Genomic DNA, 17,066 nt, shown 5'->3' with positions numbered 1-17,066 from the left:
TGAGAAAGATGTTAGTACAGGAGCCACTTTTGAACCAATTCACACCCCTTGTTTTTGAGTGTATACAGTGGTGAGCAGCCTTGTCTACAGCGCTCGGGCGGTGCACTTCCTTGCAAACAAATCCAGATTTTGTGGCAGCCTCTAGGGTCCAGTTGCAACGCTTGCACGGAAGTAGCGCCCGCCAGATAGCCTCGTAAACAAAGCAGGCACGAAAACTTTGCCCTGTAATGAGGGGCTGCTCTCTAATTTCGGTTTTTGTTACCAAGTGCGCACTGCTCAAGCGCTCTAGACAAGGCTGCTCACCACTGTACTGCTATGCTGCGGTTAGTCTCCGCAGTCTCTTTCTTTGTCTCTTTCTTGAAATTAGTCCGATGAGTTTGCACACAGCTGGCATTAGTGCCAAGAGGCGTGCCGTGTGCAAACTTAGGGAGTAGCATGCGGGTTTTGAGGACTAAAGTTGTCTGTGCTACCCCCCACAGGCTTGCTTTTTTTCCTGGAGTGTTGTGATTTTAGGAGGTGCGCGGGGCTAAGACGAAACACGTCGACTTATCGCTCCGAGGCAGTTTAGTGCAGGAAATATATTTGGAACTCAATCGGGGGTAGGTATAACTGCAAGCCCTAGCTCAAAAAACGCCACCGTCCGAGGAACGCCTTTCGTGGCCCTTGTAATGTTAAAGAAGCTTCCTGCTGTTATGCATTCCGTATCCTACATGCTTATCCCATTGCGCCCTCTTGCTCTGCCGATGTATCAAAACCACCTGCGCTTTCCTTAACGTAGTGGTCTCCTGGTCAGGGTTATTCAACAGAACTAGTACACCCACTGGAAAAGGCTAAGAGTAGAGCGGGTTTGTACTCGCTGGGAAGCATCTGGCAAGCAAATGACACCCGCGTGCTTTCATTTATGAGGCGCGTAGCGAGGGCAGTGCACGAACTCAGGGGTCGGCCATATATCGGGCGGTGTGTGCTACGCCGGACTACGCGCGTCTGGGGATAGGGGACGTAAAACATTCGAGGGATCCTGATGGGCTTGTATGTGCGTTTGAAATGAAATCACTTTCATCATTATCGTCTTTTATACACTTGCTAACATATCCTAGCGATGCTTGGAGGGGTATCGCTATCCGAAAGTGTGAACGCAATGATTCCAGTTGGGCTCGTGCGGAAAAAGCGCGTACTCCGCAGAGGCTGTCAGAACTTGCCGGCTGCCACTATATATTTTATTGTCAGTACATCAAATGCCCCGAGAATGGGGTATTACATGAGGGATGGGCTGACTGCCGGCCTTCTAAGCCGGCCTTGAATTGAGGTGGATTGTAGTGGCGCGCAGAGTCGATCGACTAGCAGATTGTTCCAGTCCTGAGCAGCTTTGACGAAGAGCGAGCAAAGATAAGCTGTAGTATGTGCTGGAAACGGGTAGACTGCTTTGTGATGTCTAGTGCGGCTTGATAAGCGATGAGCTGGCAAGATGAATGAAACATCAAGCGATTAATGATAAAATCTGTGAAAAAGTCAGAGCTTAGAAGCGACGTCTCAATTCTAGATTAATGCTTGAGATTTAAGAGCAGTTACACTGTGATAAGTATAGTATGAAAAAATAAATCCGGCTTCGCGATTTTGAACTGATTCGACAATGCTGCAAAGGTTAGAATGGTGAGGGTCCCAGACTGAGCATGCGTATTCTAGCTTAGGTCGAACAAATGTGAGATAAGTTAACGTTTTAACAGAGGCAGGAGCGAGACTCAAGCTTATGCGGAGGTAGCCAAGAGTGCGAATGGCGTCATTAGTAATGTTCGTTACATGTGCAGACCAAGTTATAAGTGTGTTAAAAAAGGTGACGCCAAGGTATTTAAATGACTGGACAGAAAAAAAAATTCAGAGCCACAGCTGACAAGCCTGGAGGGTTGATAGTGCTGGCTCTTTGCATGGCTTGCAAACACATTTTTCGCGCGTGAACAGCACATTCCACCTAAGGACGTCGGCAGGATCTTCATATATAGAGGGTGGGGAGTCAGATTTCGGGGAGACATATGATGCCTCTGTGGCATGGCTGCTCACAAGTGTAGAAAAATATAAAATGAACAAAATACAGCGGTGACAGCTTCACATACTGATCGGCGAGGGGTCCTAATGAGGGCTGAAGAAAGCGCTGGACAATTTTTTTATACAGGCCTTTAAATTTTTGAAGTGGGTCATGCCAGCCCTCGCGGCTCCCCTTGGCGCCGTCACCGATTCCACTGCGTACTCAACTGTACCAAGAAAAGTACAGTTAGCTTTCGCTGACAAGTACCCCCCTTTCGGATGCGCTTCTGGTTAACATATGCATACAGACTAGCATCTTTTATTCTTCAGGCAGAGGTCTTCGCGCTGGCAGCTGCTACTGCGGTCCGCGCAGCTGGCTTTTGCGCTTCTGGCGCTCTTCCGACTTGGCCTCACGCACTGCATGGGGGAGGGTGGGAAGGGGTTCTGTGTAAGTAGCAGTACTCTCTCACTCGTGGTGTATTCATATGATTGAGCTCCTAGAGCTTGGCAGCGCACTGAAGGCGTTTTTCTGTTTCCACGTGTTGCCGCCACCAAAATGCGGCCGCCACGGCTGGGATATTCGATCCCGCGACCACGCCCACGACCTTGTGCGGCAGTCGAACGTGCAATGACCACTTAACCGCCGTTGGCTGGGCTAAGAATTTTTTATTTTTTTCCTGCGAGTCTGGCTCGCTGGCCCGAAGTTCAGTTTTCGTTGTTTTGTTTTTGTCGAACTCGACGAATCACCGCGAAAGTACGACACCCGCCGGCGCACCACCGGCGCTCCGTGGCACCGCGCGGCTATCAGAGGAGGAAAAGGAGAGGAGGAAAACTCGTCGGCTGCCGCCTGCCAGCCCCCTCCCCCCCTCAAAAGCTGCGGCAGCGGAAGTTCCTGTGCAGTCCAGCGGCAACATCATTCGTCGCTTTCCCGCCTTCCTGCGTACTTGTCGGCGGTCGTTTGAGGTAAGGGCAACGCAGCGCTCCTTTGATTTGAGAGACGAGTTGGAAAGTTTGCTTTCTTTCAATTACAGGCTTTCACAAGTTGTACCAAGCCACTTATCTTAGTCCAGAATGGCAGGACTGGAGCCTGTGAAAGTGCACGTTGAACATTGGTAAGTGCACGCGCCATTGTTTGTAATCGCGCTCAAGAGTGCCGGAATTTGTTTCGAGTCGTCCTATGCTTCTAGCCGAGCGAAATGGTTGGATAGAGAGTTCGAATGACCGAGGCGTACTGCCTATTAATTTCGATCAGTGCCGGAAGGAAACAATTAGGGGATATTGACATGCATGCATGGGGACCCTCAGTAGAGCTTTGGTAGAGCCGTCGCGTTGGCGCTCGCGCCGAGTGCGCACTTCTCTGTGCGTTTAGTTGAATGCCATCACGTGCCCATAAAAGTCTACTGGAAAGGAACAGTTGCGGACACCGGGAAGCAATACGCGCGTGCTGCTCGGCGCGCGGTTTTCTGCCAAGGTGTCGCGTAAAAACTTTGTAATCGTATTTGCATCTGCGCGCGTGCGCGCGAAAGCGGTTAGCTCAGGGCTGGGTTACCTTGGCCATTTTGTTGTCGGAAAAAGCTGGGAAAACCAGTCGGCGTGGTCTAATTTTAGGGCGCGGCTCATAAGCGCCCGTTCGTGGGTTTAGCCGCCGTCGGTGTAACCGAGGCAAACCGTAAATAAATAAAAATAAACATTGCCGCGACTGGGATTCGCACCCGCGGCGCCACGAACAGATCAGCTTCGCTGGCCACTGCATTAGAGCACTAGGCTGTCGGCGCAACCGATATCACGCCTCGTGTTAAGCTGCAACATTCTCGCGCTGTGCATGGCACATTGTCGTCTTCTACTAGTACTGTTATGGAACTAATATACACATTCTTGCGCGCTGTGCATTGCACATAGTCTTTGCCCGGCTGCAAAATAAGTCGGGGTCACGCGAGAGCCAGTCAGAACCAGATAAAACTGCATCGCCGTGCCGTCTGACGCCGCACTTGTCGAGATATCGCAGCGCGCGTTGCGCGTCCTTTCATGCTCGCAGCCGTGTCATTTTTTCTGGCTTGCATCGGGCTAGCTGATTACTTGCAGCGTTTGGCTGTAGGGGTCGCTTCCTCTATTCCTACGTCATGCGCGTAGTTCGTGGTGGGGGGAGGAGCGGGTACACGGCGAGGGTGAAGCGTACGCTGCTCGCTTTGCCCTGGCTGGACAGATAACGTATCGCGTCTCTCGGCGACAGCGCGGTGCCGCATATATATATGATCACTTCCATTCGTTTCATCTTTTGTGTCAACGACCGTGTGATGTTGAAATAGGAACGAGCACACCGCAACGGAGAGGCGTTCAGCCGAAAAGTGATTCCATTTATTAACGTCAGATAAGACCAAGATAGGCAGGCCACTTGCACATGAAATAAAATACACGTAGACTAGTAACGAAATAACGCTAGCAGATTTAGGCGTGGCCATATATGTTGGACATAAAAAAAAATAAAAGTGAGACCAACGCTGAGGGCCAACAAAAGAAAAAAATATTGTCGAAACCTGCTACGCGTCCCCCCCCCCCCCCCCTCCCTTCTCATTACACACACCCCGCGGAAATGATCTCTGACATCCTCCTTGGTATAGAATCGTAAAGTGAGATGACGTATACATAGCTTGCACCGACGTCACATCCGGTGGCTGTCGGTAGCGAGTCGGCCATGCTGCCGAACCACTGCCAGACCGCCTCTAGCTTTCCGCTGCCTATGTTAGCTCGCAACGTGTCGGTTCTCGTCCATCCGTAGATTCGGTATGGTTTTGTGTGCCACCCTTGACTGCTGCGACCGTAGCGGCAGCTCCAGGCGAAAGAAGAAGCCGTTTAACACGAACTTTATCTGCATTCGTAAGATAATCGTAGGCATGCAAGTGCGAGCGCTCCATGACACAGTACGAATCTGCGCGAGCTGTGGCTGGCTCGCATTAAGCGCGATGATTTGGACCCCGACAACCCAAATTTAATTGTGTGCGGAGTGCACTTTGTGACAGGTAAGAGGCTTGTGTCGTCAACTTAATGTTTACGATGTAGCGAACCACGACGGCCGCGCCTGACGCCGCCTAGGCCGATCGCTGCCGGAGCGCCGACGACGACGAAGCGTCGCTGAAAGACGAAGTGCCGCCGCTCTGCACGAGATCGCTTGGGTTGGACTGGCCGTCTTCTGCGCTGCCCGCCGTTCTGCTCGCCTTTTTGTGTCGCCCGCTGTCAACACCACGCCTTGTACCATTTGTGCAGAAACCCCCTTTCAACGAAAACGTGGGAAGCAATGGCTACACTCTTGAATGTTGCTGTTTTGATTAACGCCATCCAATTTGTCTGAAAACACAAACCCAGACTGGGTCCCGTGTCGCTGCATCCTAGCTACAGCACTAGGCAAGCCTTTTCGGATCGCCACGACCGCAGCGAGCAATGACTGCAGAGAAAGCGGCGTGCCGAGGCCGAGCTTTTCGTCTTGTTGCTTGCGCATCGCAGACAGGCTTCACACCCACCTGCTGTAGAAATCATTGTGTGGCCCCATTGATTCGAAGGCTTTCATTTCTTCCAACTTCACAAAGCTGGAAGGAGTACACGATATCCCCCGTGGGCCACTTCGAGGAACACATCAACGCCCATCGTCGCGTCGACTCCCGGTCGCAGCGTGTACGGATCTGTATCGTCGCAAATTTTCACTTTGTCTGCGTAGCGTACACGCGCCGATCGAATAAATTCAGACCAGTAGCCTGCACTGAATGGTTCATTCGTCTCTGGAGTAGGCATCGCACTCTAAAGATAAGAAAATAATCCAAAGTGTCCGAGGAGTGGTCCGGCATCGCAGGGCAGACGGGCGGGGACGGCCGAATGGTTCGGCAGCATGGCCGCAAGCGTTTGATGGAGGCGGAAGTGACGACACGTGCAACCTATGTATTGGCTTGGACGTCTCACTCTTCGCAAATGGCGTTCGCCCCGCCGCGGTGGCTCAGCGGTTACGGCGCTCGGCTGCTGGCCCGAAAGACGCGGGTTCGATCCCGGCCGCGGCGGCCGAATTTCGATGGAGGCGAAATTCTAGAGGCCCGTGTACTGTGCGATGTCAGTGCACGTTAAAAAACCCCAGTTGGTCGAATTTTCCGCAGCCCTTCACTACGGCGTCCCTCATAGCCCGAGTCGCTTTGGGAAAACCCCATAAACCAGACCAAACCAGAAAAAATTACATTATGCCATTCTTCTTGATGGTTTTGTGCGAAGTCCAAGCGTTGTTGGCGCTTCGCTCGGTGAGGAAAGGCTTTTGCGCTGCGGCACAGTTCTAAATCCCAGCTGCTTTCAAGTGGAGACGTATTGTCGAAGTTGAGACCTCTATACTCCGTTTCATACATAGCTGTCAACGCTGCCAAAGGTACGAAAGTAGTCCGCTGCAAAAAACAAGCAAAATGTATCCGTCCGCCTCGCGTCGTGGCTGAGTGGTACGAAGCGCGCGCCTGTGTGTTCATTTTACAAAGGGCCTAGGTTCGACTCCCGGCTTGGCTGGGTATTTTTTTTCACTTCTTTTTTATTTTTCTTATAATCATCATTAGGTAGAAAGTCGAAACTGTCAAACTCTAATGCCTGCTTTGAAAAACACTGCGCTATTTACTTGCGTTGCTTACTTGTTTCGAAGGGAAAAAGCAGTGTAGGGTATTGGCGACGGACGTGATCGCGAAGTGCTGTTCTCGGGCGTTCAGTGACTCTTTTGCATGCGGCACACAATGAATCATTAATTGTGTGGTGATAGAATTCAGTGCGGCGTCGATTATTCCGAGCAGCTTCGGCTAGCGGCAACTCGGCATTGATCGGCGTACTCAGCGGCTTTAAAGTGAGCGGCGTCTGATTCGGGAAGTCTCCACTTTTGAGCTGTTGTCACAAGGAAAATTCTTTGAAGTGCTTCCGTTCATAGTAGTGTTTTGCATTAGATGTCAGATTCGGTGTTATGGGTGTGAGCTAGTGCGGTGAGATGGGGATTGTTGAAAGCTGTGTATTTGGGCCGTGAGCAGAGATTTCGCTGCGCAGGTCATCGACAATAGTGGTGTCGTATATTAGCGCACTTGCCGCTGCAGTTGACATTGTTATTGTTAGAAGCCGACGACGAGGTTCCGTGCTTCCTGAATAGGGCACACAAAGAGGTTGACGAAGCTCGCTGTTCGTTCTCCACACAGTAGCTCGTCATCGTCCTCTCGCGGTAACAATATAAATGAGTAAAAATTCGGGCTTCTTCCGCACCAATGAGATGTAAGCGCAACGTGAGTGAACGTTGTGGCTGGCATTTCATTGTTGACATCCGCTCTCAAATTTTTAAACTTTGTAAATATCATCTTTGTAACTAAAGTTGTCCATTTGCTCGATCGTAATCTTTGTTTTTCACTGCTGCCACAACTCACAAGAGTGTAGAAACTGGTGCTGTAGGTTATGGAATGGTATATATAACATTTGCTACGAGTATCATGCGAGTGGCCTACAGTGGTTGTCCGGTCGGTGATTTTTACAGACAAGTGAACAGCGCACCAGGTCTCGGAGGAAGGAAATGCTTCAGGTGAACCACTCAAGCAGACGGCATGACCGGCCGGCCTGCGCGGCCGGCCTAGCTGCGAAAACCTGATACAGGAGGGACTGGAAAAAAAAAAGCAGAAAACTAAGGCATTTTGTTTTCTAGAACATAAAAGAAAAAGCAATCTTTTTGCAAAATAAAACACCATTATCATTATACTGCAATATCCACTAACATTTACTTTAATTTTGAGTTCATTACGATTTTTACTTTTGACGCACTACATTACGATGCGGACGAGGAGCGTGAACAGGCGCCGCAGCCTTGGCTGCGTTGACTGCTATGTATGAAACGGAGTATAGTGACAACTGATCGCGGATCTCTTTAGCGTTCAAGAAAGGGTCCACGACAGCTGCGGCAACAATCAGTATGTCGTCCTCGTGCTTCGTAACTCTTGGTCTGCCAGACCGCTTCGCATCTGCAAGTGTTCCCTCATTTCGGAAGTCACGGACGTAGCAAATGGAGAAGGCGACCCCTACTGCCAAACGCCGCAGGTAATTTGCTAGTCCGCTCCAAGCGAGAAAAGACACTGCTGCAAGCATGAAAGGACGCGCACGCGCACTGCGATGTCTCAAAGCCAGAAGCGCAACGTCAGACGGTGCGGCGATGCAGTTTTATCTGATTCTGATGGCCTGTCGCATGCCCCGACTTATTTTGCCGCCGGGCGTACCAATGGCCCAGCAAAGCAAAACAGTGAGCTTACAGAGCCTCAGACATCGACAAAGCTGCACTCGAATTTCCCATTAGGGAAAATCGTTATCATCGTTAGTTTTTTTTTCTCATATTATTCCTCGGGTTCAGCGGTGGAATTTTAACAATATAGTGCTGCCACAATTGCCCTTGACTGAATGCACTTATGCTAATTATCAAACGAGCACTGAGCGCTAGGGATTCTACCTACTTCCACTTTTCTGTGTTGCAGATTGCATGAACGAGAACTGTAAGCGTTTGATGGGCATTCTGGCTCAACAGCGTGCGTTGCAAGGATTTGGATGGACTGTGTGCTCATCCAGTGCAGAAATTACAATTCATGTTGAAAAAGTGTGCCTCAGATAGCTAAGACGGCACTTGTTGCTAAAAAATTTAGAGGAATGCTATGAAAGACTGTTGCATGTATTTAGTTATACTTCCACTCAGCTAACAACTAAGTGAAAGTGGTATCTTGGGGAGTTCGCAACGCATGTGGCCTTTTTCCTAAGCATATATTGCTACCTTTCATAGCATTTTTCTTTTGTCAGCAACATTCTGAATTGCTCGGTGCTCTATAAAATGAAGTATTCTGAAAAATGTTGGTCACCTAATTAACATGGTAAATGGGCCACCTTTAAATTTTCTGTGGTTAGCTGACGCTTAGGGTTCTGAGTACAGTATTTGTTTTGGGGTATTCTTCTGGCATTACCTCTTTGCCCATCGGTTCTCTCTGGTATTGTGGCTATTCATGGCATAGTTGTGCATATTTGCCAGTGCTTCATTAGGGGATCAATGAAATTGGTTATCTGCTTTTTCCTTCCTAGTTCCGGATGAGGTTACGGTCGCCGTTTCGAGGACTTGAAACGGCGGATCCTTGCAAAAGTGCCCCATGCCACTGTGACAAGTGTCAAAGGGCGTAAAAGTGAGTGCGTTTTTCTTGTCAGGCAAGTACATAAACACGTTTCAACAACCCAGTTATTTATCAAAAGTTCAAATGTAACTACTGCTCTGGTGCCCTAGATACCATGTAGCTGCTCCACTTTCAATGCCTTTGCATGGATGAAGAAAGTTATATGCATATTCAAAGTTCTTCCATTTCTCCATGGACATGCCATCGGTTGGGCCAAAGGACACTATAAATGAAGGAAGGCAGTGGTGGAAATGGTGGTTTGTCATACTGCCTCTTTTTGAACCCTACTGTCCTTGTTTGTAGCCATTAAGCCAGACATAAGGTATGTCAGCAGTGAAGTTAAAGAACATTGCTGCTATGATGAATGGTTCGCCTGAAGGATCATGGAATAATTTTTGGAATAATTTTTCTTTCAAAGATGCACATTGATGTCGAAAATGTGAAAAAAAAAAAGATTTTATTACTGGTGGCGATATGTGCATAAAATTGGCGGTCGGCATGCTAACTAGATCGCTGCTTTGTGAATTATTATTTACTGCGTTTTCTCTATGGCATGAAAAACCAACCTATTTGTGACATAAACTATGCTAACTTCATCTGAGACAAAGAAATTGTACTTGGAAAAAGCCGTGAGTTTGCCGTGTGTGCATTTGTTTACAAAGTGCCTTAAAGGGTTAAAAAATCCAGGTCAGTTCTTGTGTACCATGTTTCCGATGCCGTGGAGCAGTCTGCATTGGCTAAATTTTTGTTGGCCAAAATATAGTTCTCTTTCGAGAATATATTCGAGACAAATTTCTTGCTTTTGCAAATAATGTGGGATCCTGGCTTTCAGAGTATGTGAAGTACTGTTGAGTGTAACTAAGTACTCAAAGCTTGCATCGCTTGGAGCAGGTTTTTGTGTTTATACCTCAGAACATACAATTTTGGCTCAGTTGAAATGGCAGGATAGCATATTCTGAAATAACAAATAATTTCTTACTCAAAAGACATAACTTCTTTGCACTGTGCAACTGTGGAGATGGTCCGTGGAACCATAGAAAATTGCCTTTAAAAATCGGTTGATTTCTGTACTGCAGAAATTATTGTATGCTTTATGCAAGAAACTGGTATATAGTGTGGTGGAAAGAAGCACTAAAAGTGGCTTGAATACTACTTTATGACAATACTGAATACCGTATTTTCCGGTGTATAAGATGCGGCTTTTTAAAAAAAAATCTTGGTGGTGCGTCCTATACAAGGGTGCGTCTTATGCGCGAATTTTTCGTTTCTCAGCTTCATGTTCAAGCTTTGTTCACCGAAAAAGTATCGCTACCAATAACGCGGTTCTAACACGGTTAATACTTCAATACGGGGACTGCCGTGCGCATCTTTTTTAGGTGAACTTTATTATGAAACGACGGGGATAACGACTTCCGGGATCATAAACACGCGGCAGTTTCGGAGGCCCCAAGCAAAAGTAATGTGAAATGCGAAAAGATGGCAAAAATCACGCTTCTCGCCATTGTCAAGACAAGCGAAGACAAGCCGGTGTTTTTTTTTTAGTCACCCTTTGCAACTTTGTTCGCTCCGTGTACGTAGTACGTCCGTAGTGCGAAGAGAATGTTTCAGCCGCGTTGCCTCCAGAAATGGCCGAACTTTTTGATAGCGCATCCGAAGATGAAGACTTCGAAGGTTATAAGTTAAAATCAAAAGTTCTTACGGACATAAGGAGAGTACTTTCGTTTTTTTTTTCTTGTTTGCTAAAATGTGGGTGGGTATGGCATGAGTGTTGCCTTTTTCGATCACTTAGCGTTGCGTAAGAACTTCTCACAGGTGCGATGCACGATGGTCACACAAGCATGTTTAATTAAGCCTCACTAGCCTAACTGGGTAAATTGGGGTGCGTCTTATACACGGGTGTGTCTTATATACCAACTTTTTCAATGACAGCCTGCATATATAGCAGGTGCGTCTTATACAAGGGTGTGTCTTATACACCGGAAAATACGGTAGATACAGGGAATGCGACTTGAAAGCACTGATGTAGTCTGATAGCAATCTGATGCAATCTGAATGGTAGTGTTGCCGTGCAGAAATAGTTGGCTAGTTGCATTTGCTGCTGTCTGTCAAATGAGGTTCACTGTGTGTGTATTGTCATCACTGCAGAGTCCTTTGAAGTTGAGGTCAATGGCGTCTTGGTGTACTCCAAGCTCAAGATTGACGCCTTCCCTGACTTTGAGGAGGTGAGTTAAGACTACCTCCCATTTACAAACCAGCCCGCAGAGAAATGCCGCCGCCGGCGTGCACTATCAAGCCTCCTAGTGCCTACCACTTTGCATAAGCTAGTTCGACTGAAAACCAAATATAAACTTCATATTGGCCTTAAAACGTCAGCCTTAGTTTTGTGGCTTCTGTTGTTATCATAAAATCTGAAGGTGTTAGTGGCTGCTTACTGTAGCAAACCAGTAGTCATAGCAAACCAAATGGCAGTTTCAATTTTTGTTCAAAATTTCTTTAAATTTTTTTTGCATTTTCTGCTACAACAAAATAGCAAGGGAGTTTCTGGCTGTTAGAACTGTTTCCATTATTCATGCATGAAATGCACCTAGATTTGACAGAAACATAACTTTTTATGCCAATTTCAGAATTGCATTTTATATTAAGCTTTCTCTTACATTACAACTGCTGAGTAATTACTACTCAGTCATAAAGTAAAGTCATATCGGTGGCGCTCCATTATTAAGGAAAATGTGCACAAATTTTTCATGTCAGATGTTCACAAAGCCCACTTCTGTGCAATAAAGCTATTGTACAAAAATACAGTACCAAACAAAAATACAAAAATAACATTCCAGAACTAATGCATGTATGCATACAAAAATTAAGAGCTTTATTGCGCTTGGCAACGTCTCTGGATTCATTCGCGAAAATCTGCATCATTCTGCTATCATTTATTATAAAATGGTGAAGGTATCAGTGATTGCAATCGCAGAATATGTCAAAGCCAAGAAAATCAAGTTTATTTCCTTGTTTGCCTCGTTTATTGCTTTGCGGCATTGCAACCAGCAAAAACTCTGATCTCTCTCCTCTTCATTGTAGTGCTGAGATGGCGATGCTCTGTTGTTGCAAAGCCGCAGAATCTTCGATGCGCTGGGACCACCAGGAGCACGATTTGCTCACAATTTTCGACAACCCCAAATAAAAGAAAACATCAGCTTCTTCTTCATAGTCCGTTATAATTTTTCGTAGCGAGACAGATGAAGATCTGATAATCACGAAAATAAATTGAGAAATTGAAAATTTTGTCCAAATTGTCCATTTCATTAGCAGCCTCCCTTTAGGAACATTCTTACCATTGTGTGTCTCTTAACTCTTTCCCTACCATGGGGAAAATAACCATTTTATGAAGGTTTCAGTACATTTTTTTTTTTCTGTAAAAACTACTGAATTCAGTATTCATTGCAATACCTAAAAACAGAGCTGAATAAAGGTGCTTTCTATTAATATACGTTTAAACAACCAATTGCATGTTGCAACAAAAAATTTTATTCTATAAAAACGAGACTTTAGAAAAAAATTCAACAAAACTTGCAAAAACACGCTTGTATATTAAAAGAAAAAAATGTTAAAAATTTTCTGAAATATGCAAAATGTTTGTTTATCTATTGGCCACTCTCTGCAAAAAAAAAAAAATCATTTCTATCTTGAATAGTATTGTTGCCACAAAAGAATAACTGGAAACCCTATCGTTGTGCATCGGAGCGCAGCCGCCTGTGTTTCAGGCTGGTTTCCATCATCACCGATGTGAAAACTGAATTATCTTCAGCACCTTGCAACATTTTCAGGCTTGTTGTTGCACAGGACGTCGATTAAATCACTCGCAAATGAAACGGAGTCCTGAGATTTACTGTTCTAGAGCGCGTGCCGCGCATGCGGAGGCTACCAAGCGACTTCGATAATACCGCATCTTCGGAGTGGTTTAAAAAAAATGTCGTTTTGTAGGGGCAAAAAAAAAAACATCGGAAACAAAACTTCAGTTCTCCGGCTATAAGCCAGAAGCGCATCGTGCCTGTAAGCAACGCGGAAGGCTCCGAAGTCGAGCGGCGAAGGCGTCATCTACGGGCAACATGGCGGGCAATGAGCGCAGGTCCGCGTCTTCATTTCTTCGCAGTGCGTTAAAAAGTGCCCCCTTGCGGGACAAAAGAACACTACATTGGGAACAAAACTGGTTCCTGGCCTACAAACTACATCTGCAGTGTGGCCATTAGCAACGTAGAAGGTTTTGAAATCGGGGCATGAAATTATCGTTAGCGGCTAACGATGCTCAATGGGCGCGGTAGGGAAAGAGTTAACAAGGTCCACTTTCCTAACACCGCTAGCAAAAACCGCAACATGGCTTTTTCTTGCCTATGTAGATGCTTGCACTTTAACTTTAAAACTCCTTAAATGCACCAAGTTTTGAGGTAGTCGCTATTCTTGCTGGAACTCAAAACTTTCATAAATTTACCCTCGTGGCAGTGCCGGTTTTATTCAAGTAGCTTAGCTTGTAACTTCAGGTGCATTCAGCTTTAAAGCAGTCATTGCACAATTTTGTTTACTGTGGCAGAAGCTACAGTATACATGTTCTGCTTGGAGATGGAATGCTAGCTTCAAATGTGATAATTCACATTGCCATCATCATGCTGTTTTCCACAGATGCTAAGCAAGTCTGACAAATTTTTTTTGTCATAGCTTGGGGAAAAAGCAAGGAACAGCTTTAATGTCATCACAATTTTTTTTTTCCTGCCCTCACAAATTGCATCCTACTCTGTGCACTTATCAACTGCACTGTGAGAATCTTTCTAGCGCTTAAAAATATGAAGCCAGTGGTGGAAATTGTACATTGTTACTCAACCCACGTAAGCCTGCGCTTGTACACACTGTTGATTTGCTTGGTATGCCTCGCAAAAAATTTGCTCTCAGATTTCACGCAGGGTAGGCAGTTATTTTTGTGTTATGCTGTGTTTGGGTCGGGTACTTGCCTGATTCAATTAGTTATTCGGAAGTTTGTATTACATGCGGCGGTGCCAGACCGAAAAAGATGCTTGACTATAGTTGTGCAGGCAGCACCAGCTCTTTGTGGATGGCGGAATAATGAAACCAGATAAATGGAAGACTTGAAAAATTGAGTGCTCCCCAACCCTCTGTGGGCGAGAAATGGCGCTGCTGGCAGAGATGTTACAAAAACATCTTTTTTGGTCTGTTATTGCTGCAGATAATGTGGACTTCCGATAAATTCTCGCAGAATTTGACATGTACCCAACCAAAATGTAGTATAAAACAAATATCGCCGAATGTCACCTTTGCATTACATTGAGCACGAACTTGAGGAATGCAACTGGGCACTGTGAGCGGGCCACTCTGAGCAGTGCAACGATCTGTAGTTCCATTGTGGGTGCATTGTTCACTTGAAGAAAGAAGTTCTTTCCACATTTTAACGCTAACACTCCTGCAGACAGTCTAAACATGTCTGAAAACTATAGCGTCACTTTTTGTGTCATTTGTTTATTTTATATGACCAGGTCGTCGCTCGAGTTCTGGAAGCCAGCGAAGGGAAGCCTGTGAAGCCTGTCACCGGCACACAGTAGTAGCCAGGTGTGAATACTCTGCTTTCATCATACCTTGTGCATGTGAATAACCAGTTGCAAGCTGCTTTGGCTGCTGCTGGTTTTTACCCATCACAGATCTCCAAATACGGATAACTGCAGTGCAACCACAGATTTATGTCTGCCTGTTTGTTTCATTGGTTGCACTGGAATAACTGGGACGAGAGAAAACACCCCCTCATAGCACAACACTACTAAAAACATTGTTTGTGTCAGCCATGAATCAGAGTAAATGTTATCTTTGAAACCAGATGCCAGGTTGCCTTTCTGCTAGGGGATGGATAAACTGCTAGCACGCAGCACTGCTGATTGCGCTTCCTGCCGCTAAATAAACTTGTGGATAACGCCTATTGGCACTCTGTTTTCAGGATGCAGACAGTTGCACTTTTTTCATTATGTCCGCAATTGCTTTGTCTAGTATGCTGCTGGCTTGTAGCCTTCGGTTTTCTAATACTGCACGCGGCAGTTGCGGAAATGCATGCAGTTACAGACCCTCATCATGTACTATCGGGGTACAAAAGCCAGCAAGCAATCAAGCTGCACAGGTACCGCTTCGTCCAACTACCACCTCATTTGGCTACCGCACATAAGAGCATGTAAGCCTAAATTAAACCTTCAAAAGTGTGGCCTCAAGCCACCTGCCCATAACAGCTATTTGGTCTGGTTGCCACTAGTTTTTCCTGGAGACTTTAGTCCCCGATAGTCTATATATTGCCATAGTACCTGTCAACAAATCTAGTAAATTGGACTTATATTTTCATCAAAATAGGTAGTTATGGTTTTATGCCATTAAAGTAACCATATTGTACTTCCTTCTTCCTGGCCTCTTAGGTTTTGAAGCGAGCTCTTGGCACCAGCAACGACTGCTAAGTGAAGCCTTGTGAAAAGGTTTTGCGCTAGCAGTATGTGCTGTCTGTTGTGAAGCTGTGCTCCCTGCTGGACGTTTGCTTGGCTGGTCGACTGCATGGCTGGTGTTTCTAGACGGGAGCCAAAGGCTGTGGAAGACGCACCTATGATGGCTCGGCCCCAAATTCCGACAAAGGGCCTTGCTTGAAGATCCTGCGTGTCCCAACCTGCGACTGTCTGCTCTTTTGATGCCATTCTCATGTGGTCCTGGCAGAAGTAAATGAATTTTTTATTGCATCATGGGTCATGGTTCTTCAATAGGGTAGCAGCTTGGGCTGTTTGGAGAAGCATATTTTGCAGGCACATAGCGTGTGAGAAACGACGGATGAAAAAGCAGTTGCCAAGTGTTAAACTTTCCTTCGTTTTTCTTGCATTGTGCATTGCAATAGTTTCTGTTTGCAAGTGACTTGTAAAAGTCTGCAATCGCCTGTCATGAGGGCGAAGTGGCTGTGGCAGTCTGCTGTGGAACCCAGTCATAGGAACCAATCCTGGCTGCAGAAATCGTTTTTTTTTTAACAAAAATGAAAAACTATCGAACTGCTGTGCAATGCTGGGTCCAGTTAACGCAGTTCAGATGGTCAAAATTAATCCAGAACTTTCTGCCACGTTTTCTCTCATATGACTCCACCTACTGTGAAATAAGGTTGAAGAGGCAGTATCACCAACATGTTTTGTAAAAAGCTCCTTTTGGGCGCAAAGCATAAGGTGCTCTGCAGAAATGACTAGCAGACTGTCACTTTAATAGAGAGCCTCACGAAATAACTGATTTTAGGGAAGCGAAAGGTGTGGGTTCATTCGTCACAGACTTGGTTCATTTTGTTCCCACCATTGACGTAGCTTTCCAGAGTGGTCACTTCGGTTTTGAGAGCTCTTTTCATGGTCCAGGTTCGTCGGGGACCCCCTTTCCTTTTCTTAGGATCTGCATCGTTTCATGCATTTTCTGTGCCATTTCACATCACTTTTTTTTTTTTTTTCCACACAATATGGCACATACCTGACATAGGCAGTTGTTTTTGTTCATTATCTCTCCTGATGCTATCATCAGTGGTAGGTCACCTTTACCACCATCTGCCTTTACTCGAGTGCACAAAACAAGAAAAAGTGAAGACCACCGTGGTGGTTTAATTGTACAATTTGCTGGTTTGATTTTGGCTGTGGTAGCCACACTTTAGTGCCAGTGAAATGCATACAGATCTGTGTATTGAGATTAGGTCGAAATATTAAAGAACTCTGGGTGGTCAGAATAGATATTCTATTACAGCGTGCCTCACAGCATTCTTTAGCATGTAAAAGCCCATCAACTGGAAAAACGTTGCTTTTAGGTGTTTGAATTTTT

At 46.0% G+C, this 17,066-nt stretch overlaps 1 long non-coding RNA gene across 3 annotated transcripts in view; it reads left to right on the top strand.

Moving 5' to 3' along the window:
- The window catches only part of LOC149340909 (uncharacterized), a 55,919-nt gene extending 39,952 nt beyond the window's left edge, over positions 1 to 15,967 (top strand). For 2 of the 3 annotated variants that reach the window (XR_016283670.1, XR_016283667.1), the window contains exons 5-6: positions 14,741 to 14,813; positions 15,656 to 15,967. This is a non-coding gene — a long non-coding RNA (uncharacterized LOC149340909). Of the gene's footprint in view, positions 1 to 2,828; positions 2,983 to 3,050; positions 3,132 to 9,114; positions 9,213 to 11,345; positions 11,423 to 14,740; positions 14,814 to 15,655 lie in introns of those variants that run through there. The other variant, XR_016283666.1, reaches the window with a different exon arrangement.
- The last annotated feature ends 1,099 nt before the right edge of the window (positions 15,968 to 17,066 follow it).

The sequence above is a fragment of the Amblyomma mixtum genome, chromosome 6, assembly GCF_055824585.1.
Source record: "Amblyomma mixtum isolate Tamu chromosome 6, ASM5582458v1, whole genome shotgun sequence".
NCBI classification, from domain to species: domain Eukaryota; kingdom Metazoa; phylum Arthropoda; class Arachnida; order Ixodida; family Ixodidae; genus Amblyomma; species Amblyomma mixtum.
Note: the sequence above shows the minus strand (reverse complement) of the source record. Positions and strands in the feature narration are given on the sequence as shown.